The sequence below is a fragment of the Phyllostomus discolor genome, chromosome 6, assembly GCF_004126475.2.
Source record: "Phyllostomus discolor isolate MPI-MPIP mPhyDis1 chromosome 6, mPhyDis1.pri.v3, whole genome shotgun sequence".
Classification (NCBI taxonomy): Eukaryota; Metazoa; Chordata; class Mammalia; order Chiroptera; family Phyllostomidae; genus Phyllostomus; species Phyllostomus discolor.
This window is the reverse complement of record NC_040908.2, coordinates 125,972,383-125,980,508: the sequence shown is the minus strand read 5'-3', so window position 1 is coordinate 125,980,508 and position 8,126 is coordinate 125,972,383. Positions and strand designations below refer to the sequence as shown.

The window sequence follows — 8,126 nt, the reverse complement described above, 5'->3', positions numbered from 1 at the left end:
GCTCACCTCTTTGCACAACGACCTCAAAATTACAACACAAATATAGAACACTCATCACTCAGGAATGTCAGAAATGAAGTTGAATGGAAGTCTGGCAACAACAGAATTGAAGAAACCACATTCATCTAGACAGATGCAGAACGTGCTGGTCCCACATCCATGTGGATAAAACCTCAGGAGGGATATCTCATAAGTAAGGAGTACCAGCCCCACACCAGCCCCCCCAAGCCCAGGATTTCAGTGCCAGGAAGATAAGTCCCCATAACTTCTGGCTGTAAAAGTGACTGGGGATTGAGTCAGTGGAAGAAACTTCTGGAGTCCCAAGCAGTTCCACTTGGGGAACTCACCTACTCAGACTCCCTTCCTCTGAGCTCCAGCACTGGGGTGGTAGCTTGAAGGGCACCAGTGATATACAGTGAGAGACTGAAGAGTCTGGCATCAGGGTAAGCACAAGCCATTGTCCCTTAGCTGAGCCTCCCCCGAACAGGGCCCATAGGCTGGTGCCATCAGCCTAAGACTCCATCAACCTAGCTAACACTGTGTGGCCCACCTTGGAGATCCACAGATGCTATATCACACCCAACTTTTGGGCCCACCAAAGCTGCTTTCCCACAAGAATGGCTGGTCTTGGCTCTTAATCCTTTCAAACAATAGCTGGCTTTAGTGAGCAATAGTGGTAGATGGATTTGAGTCACAGCTGGGCTTCATCTGGGAATCTCCCAGCTTAGCATAGGTACTAGCTATCTCAGATTGCTTTACAGCTCAGACAGGATGCCCGGGACAAAAAACAGTTGGGGCCTGACCTTGGCCTGCACCATCTGGGAAACCCCAGGACCAGCGCACCCAGTGGACAGCTATAGACTATATCAAAGAATCACCACCCTAACCCTGCATAGCTGATCCTCCATGGAAAGTGGAGGTTGGTGGTCACTGGTCACAGCCAGTCCTTTCAGGTGACTGGCCTGAGTAAATCCTTCCCATTGATCTGCCAACAGCAATCAAGCCTCAACTACAAGAGGAGGGTGTACTCAGCCCACACAAAGGGTGCACCTCAGGTACCCAGCTTGGGTGATATGGGAAGCTGTGCCACTGGACCCTACAGGACACCTACTACATTAGGCCACACTCCCAAGACATGGAGTCAAAACAGCTCTACCTAATACATAGAAACAAACACAGGGAGGTTGCCAAAAAGAAGAGACAAAGAAATATGGCCCAAATTAAAGAACAGATCAAAACTCTAGATAAAGAGCTAAATGAAATAGAAATAAGCTATCTATCAGATGCAGAGTTCAAAACACTGGTTATAAGGATGCTCAAAGAACTTACTGAGGACCTCAGCAGCATAAAAAAAGATTCAGTCAGAAATGAAGTATACACTAATTGAAATAAAGAATAATTTTCCAGAAAATAGCAGTAGAATGGATGAAGCCAAGAGTCAAATCAATGACTTACAACATAAGAAAGCAAAACACAATGACACAGAACAAGAAGACAAAAAAATCCAAAGAAAGGATAGAATGAACAGCCTCTGGGACAGCTTCAGGAGGTATACATATGCATCATAGGGGTGTCAGAAGGAAAGAGACAGAGCAAGAAATTAGGAATCTACCAGAAAAAATAGTGAAAGAAAACTTCCCTAATTTAGTGAAGGAAGTAGATATGCAAGTCCAGGAAGCACAGAGAGTGCCAATCATGATGGAAGCAAAGAGGCCCACTCCAAGACACATCATAATTAAAAGGCCAAAGGTTAAAGATAAAGAGAGACTCTTAAAAGCAAGGGAAAAGAGGTTAGTTACTGAGTTCTGGCCAAGATGGAGGTGTAGGTAGGAATGCTTCACTTCCTGGAATAACCAAAAGAAGGATAACAACCAATCTAAAAGTAATAAATAACTGGAAGTGCCAGAAAATCAAATTGCATGGAATTCTGACAACTAAGGAGTTAAAGAAACACTCACTCACACTAGTAGATGGGACTGAGACTGGCAGCCAAGTGGAGAGGATGACCGGCAATGCAGTGGACCACACGGGCAAGGAGGGGCTGGCTGAGAGGACTTGCCACAAGGTGGCAGACTGTGGGGACAAAGCTGGGCTGGCTGAACAGGAAACTAAAGACTCAAAGATAGCTGTAAACTACTGCAGGGGTTGCCACAGCAGGAGAAACTCCCAGTTTCAGATGAGAGAGTTCATTGGAAAGTGGGGCTAGAGTGGAGCAAGAGAGCTGCATTGTTCCCTCTTTGACTGTTACAGAACACAACAAGGGGGGCCTGGGATGATATACTATTATTGAAAGAAGGCCCTGGGTCTGTTATGTCCACCGCCCTAGGAAAGATGTCTCTCAATGCCAGAGATTCGTGAAAAGGAAATGTTTATTTAATGCCATACAGACTTAAAGTAGTTACCTAATGTCTTCACCAAAATCCCAAAGTCCCTTAAAACACCCTCAAACAGACACAGTCCTTCCTTCCCCCTTTGCCCAGTCCAGAGTACCGTATCTCAGGAAAGGAAATAGAAGTCCATGGCTCAGGCAGTCCTCTGGTTCTTCCCAGTTAGAACTCCATCTTGACTGGGAGACCTCCCTGGGTTCCCAGCACCCTCAGCTGAGTCGCCAGGATCTCTGCTAAAACCAGGTGGTGGTTCCCCCTTCTAAAGCTGTGGGGGTCCCCACTCTGGCACAGGCATGTGGTCTTCTCTCCTAGGGCCACGGGAGTCTTCACTCTGCTAAAGCTGTGTGGTTCTCTCTCCAATGGCTGTGATCTTCTCTGCACCTCCACAGCCACATGGTTCTCTCCTCTCAGGGCTGTGCATGGCTCTCCTCCTCAGGGCCACGCATGGCTCTCCCCCTCCCAGGGCTGCAGGAGTCTCCACTCCGTCAGGTCTGCGTGGTTCTCCTTCTTAAAGCAGCATGATTCCCCCTCTCAGTGGCCACCAAATCTGGGTTTTAAATGCCCGAGGCCAATCTTCCTCTGCAGCCTCATTTCCGACTCCTCCCACATTCGGCTTCACGTGCCCAAACTCATATCCCTCCAGCTTTACTGGGTTGCCATCATGAGTCTGGGCAGGCGTGGCCCCATGTCCTGGAGCCAATCCTCTCTGAGCTCCCATGCAGGAGCTGCAACTCAGGGGACCCCCCCCCAGCCACATCTGGGTGGGGAAGTTACTTCCATTCCCCTGGTTTAGAGCTGATCACAGCTACTTAACATATCTATGCAATCAGTCAAAGGTTACAGATATGCCAAACTACCACGCCAGAGCTTAGCTGCAAGGCTGTTGCTATGCTAAACAGCTCTCAATGGCCCTGCTCCATTTGTCCCTTCCCCCAACCCACACCCTGGTGGGGGCGGGGATGGAGACACCCCAAAATCTCCTGGACACCTTAAGTTCTGGACCCCATTTCAAATGCCTATTTGGGGCTCTCCTCTTGGATGCACCCTGTAACATGACCCCTCCCCCACATACAGTGCCACTACACAGTAATGTGGTTTGCCCCACCCTGTTGAATACCTAAGGCTCTGCCCATTACTATATAATAGGTGCACCCAGAGAAAAAAAAATGGCCTAAATGAAAGAACAGATCAAAACTCCAGAAAAAGAGCTAAACAATGAGGAGATAGCCAACCTATCTGATGCAAAATTCAAAGCACTGGTAATCAGGATGCTCACAGAACTAATTGAGCTTGGTTGCAAAAAGAAACAAATTAAGGCTACCCGAAGAGAAGTAAAGCAAAATATACAGGAACCAACAGTGAAGGGAAGGAAACTGGGACTCAAATCAATGATTTGGAGGAAAAAGAAGAAATAAACACCTAACCTGAACAGAATGAAGAAACAAGAATTCAAAACAATGAGAGGCTCAGGAAACTCTGGGACAACTTTAAACACTCCAACATCAGAATTATAGGGGTGCCAGAAGGAGAACAAGAACAAGCAGGCAAAAACTTATTTGAATGAATAATGAAGGAAAACTTTCCCAATCTGGTGAAGGAAATAGACTTCCAGGAAGTCCAGGAAGCCTGGAGAGTCCCAAAGAAATTGGATCCAAAGAGGAACACACCAAGACACATTATCATTAAGTTACCCAAGATTAAAGATAAAGAGAGAATCTTAAAAGCAGCAAAAGCAAAGGAGAGAGTTACCTACAAAGGAGTGCCCATAAAACTATCATCTGATTTCTTAAAAATCTTACAGGAAAGAATGTGCTGGAAAGAAGTACTTGAAGTCATTAAAGGCAAGGACCTACATCCAAGATTCCCCTATCCAGCAAAGCTATCATTTAGAATGGAAAGGCAGATAAAGTGCTTCCCAGATAAGGTCAAGTTAAAGGAGTTCATCATTACCAAGCCCTTATTATATGAAATGATAAAGAGACTTACCTAAGAAATAGAAGATCAAAAACTATGAACAGTAAAACGACAATAAACTCACAACTATCAATAACTGAACCTAAAAAAATGAAAACAAAAACTAAGAAAACAACTAGAATTGGAGAAATGGACATTACATGAAGGGTTTTCAGTGGGGAGGGGGATGGGAAGAATTGGGGGGAAAGGCACAAGGAACAAGAAGCATAATTGATAGGCATAAAATAGATGGGTAGAGGTAAAGAATTGTATAGGAAGCAGAGAACAAAGAGCTTACATGTACAACCCATGGACATGAACTAAGTGGGGGGGGGATGCTGGAAGGTTGAGGGGTGCAGGGTGTAGGGGGATAAAGGGGTAAACTGTAATAGCATAACCAATAAAATATACTTAAAAGAAAAAAAAGTTAGTTCCTGGAAGGTTGCCAGATAGGAGGGGGAGGGAGAGAATGGGTGTAGAGGTGAGGCGATTAAGAAGTACAAAAAGGTAGTTACAGAATAGCCATGGGGATATAAAATACAGTCTGTGAAACAGAGCAGCCAAAGAACTTACACATATGACCCATGGACATGAACAAATGGTGGGGGATTGCCTGAAGGAATGCGGGGGTGCTTGGTGGAAGGGGGCAAAGGGGGAAAAGTCAGGACAGCTATAATAGCATAATCAATAAAAGGTAATTAAAAATATCTGAAATTTATTTTAGGAGAATTTATATATGTGAGTTAGTATGATACTTTTCCTCCCTAAATATTTAGCCATTTCTTTGTTTTAATTTATGCAGTTTATTTTCTTATAATAAATTATGCTTTCCTCTGGGCAGACAGCCTTCCTGTTATTGCACTAATAGCACATCTGTAACACCAAGCTATAGATGTTTGTATACAAACAAGAGACTTGTATTCTTCAATGGAGCACTTGTCTATCAAGCACTGTAGGGAGGAGGCAGAAAAGTCAGTGTCCCTCAGGTTGAAGAATTGGAAGAGGATAACTTAATACCCCTCTGATAGGTGGTTTTCTCCCAGGAAGGGAAACATACAAAGCTTATATCTGGGTTCTGGGTATGGGGAAGGACAGGGGGGCTGAGAAGCCCAATCCAGCACCTCAGCTCAGCTCCTCTTCTCTCTGAGGGAAGAGGGGACTAATTTTTCTCTCATTTTTAACGAATTCTTCTGGCCTAGCTGATGCTTTGTGGAAACAATGAGGATGAGGTCATCATCAGAATTAACAGCAATTGCTCTGGCTGGTGTGGCTCAGTGGACTGAGCACTGGGCTACAAAGCAAAGGGTCACCAGTTTGATTCCCAGTTAGGGCATGTGCCTGGATTGTGGGAAAGGTCCCCAGTAGGGTATGTGAGAGGCAACCATGCATTGATGTTTCTTTCCCTTTTTCTCCCTCCTTTCCCCCCTCTCTTTTAAGTAAATAAGTAAAATCTTTAATAAGACAGTGTGCTTACTATACTATGCTCAGGTATCCCTATTACCACACTAGTGAAGTGCTAGCAAAGTTGTATTGGTCAAAGCTGTAATCTGGAGGCAGATTGACAGGGATGCCTGAGTAGGAAGTGTAGGACCTGAGTAGAAAGGAGGGTAGGACCTGAGTAGGAAGGGTAGGACCACAGTTGGGGGTAGATGAACAGTGATTGTAACATAATTAGGCCCTCTTTGTAGAGGCTGAACAGGAGTGGGGTTAGAATGAGCCGCATGCCCCAGGAGCTCCCCTAACTCTGCCTTTGTACTATGCTGAAAACAATTTGCTTGCACATTTTTAATGGAACAGGGACTTTGGGGGAAGCAGTATTGGGCAAGAGCATGTTAAGCCTTCGTGGGGCAGTCAGGCAGCTACCACAGCCTTGACTTTGAGACTACATAGGTAACATAGGTCTGGCTAGTGCCCACAAACCCATTGTAATGTAGGTCATAGAAATAGTAGCTCCCACCATTGTCACCACCGTCACACCATTGTCACCACCACCATCAATGGTATCAGATTTGGTAAGGACAATGCCATTGAGTCATCAATGAGTTGAGCATAGAATGGTCAGCAAAGGCTTTGTTGAACTTGACCAGCTGATCCACCACTTCATTGCCTATTAAGGCCTCCCCCACAAACTGCACCAAGTTGGGTGTGTTGGCTGTAAGAGCTTGGCCAGGGCAGTCATCAGAAAGGTATTGTGTTGCATGGACCATGTGTCCATCAGCACTGCATCAAAGCCTTGTTTACATGCAAAGGCAATAGCATCATCTTTGCCATAGCCCTTCTCAAACCTTGGTGCAACCACTGTGATTCTTGGTGGTGAGGGGGTTGTACACTCAAACATCGGGAGTGTGTGTGCAGCTGCTCCACAGCTGCAGATGTTCCACAGCCCCAGCATGAAATGTGTCACAGGTGTCGCAGATGGTCAGAGGTGGCAATGAGGCCACTGAAGCCATTCTCTAACAGCCAGAAAGAAATTTTGGCAAGGTCAATAGACTTCCCCACTCCATTAACCCCGCAGAAGATGACAACATAAGGGCACTGAGATGATGCTGGGCATCCATGATATCCTGGGTCATGTCTATACAGTGTTGTGGCTGCAGAATCTGTACCAGGGACTCTTGTAGAGCCTGTTTTACTGTGGAAATCACCATGCTGAATGTTCCCATCACCTTCCCTTCCAACTTGCTGGCCATGGATTCACAGAGTTGGATAGCAATGTCTGCTGCTACATTCTTAGCAATGAGGTGATCATGAAGCTTGTCCAACACAGATTCCATGTCTTCCAATGCAAGCTCTTAGAGCCCACAAGGCCCTTCAGCATCCCAAACATGGCACCCAGAGTCCCCTTGGTAGCATTAGGTTTGGTAGGGTTTTAAGTGGCCCCTTCATCATCTGAGCTGCTGCAGTCAAGACCCTGAAGATGCCCTCAGGCCCAGTTCCTAGAACCAAGTTGATGTCCTCAGGTGGGGCAACATCTGGGGCTCCATTGGTGGTAGGAGAGCTATAATCTGGGTCTTTCTTTTTAGCACAGCCACCCAGTGCTCATACCCAAGATGCTTTTTTACCCTTCCCTTTTGGAGCATCTGACTTCGTGGACTTGCCAGGCTTGTCTATACCTTTCCCATGTTTCTGAAAGAACTCCTCTCACTTCCTCCATATCAGCTCAACTTTGGAAAGTTCTACCCCATTCTTAGTTCCCAATGACTTCTCCTTAGGGACTGTTTTGCTGGTATCCAAAAGGACATCAAAACTTTCCTTCTTGTTTCCTTGATTTTTTTTCATTTTTTATTTTTATTCTTTGCCTTTTCCTTGGGCTTTTTACCCCATGTCTAAATCATGGATCTTATAGGTTTCTTGGCCTTTTCAGAATCTTCCTATTTCTTCATGGTAGTCAGAACCTGAACCTTACTGCTCTCCTCTGTTTCATTCACGAAGGAGCCACAGAAAATCATTTTGGAAATCAAAATTGCCACTCAACAGAGTCACTTTGCTGTTAAATCTCTGTACAGTACTTGTCCTGAAACAGCCAGTGCACATCCTCTATCCATTTGTCTATACATGTCAGTGTTAGGATCTTCTGAAACCAACCACAAACACCAGCTCAAACAGGTTGTCCAGTTTATACTTGGGTGTGAGTGCATCATGAGTGAAGGAGTTGTGGCCTCCCCTTTCCTGCAGCAGCACAGAACAAATCAATGCATTAATGGGCCCAGTCCAGGAGTCACTCATACCCTGGAAGCACTAGAGTACAAGCTTGCCCTTTGAGAAAATTGTGAAGAAGTTGAACAT

At 45.4% G+C, this 8,126-nt stretch overlaps 1 pseudogene; it reads right to left on the bottom strand.

The window, feature by feature from the left end:
- Positions 1-6,191: 6,191 nt before the first annotated feature.
- Positions 6,192-8,126, bottom strand: LOC114500810 (annotated as a pseudogene).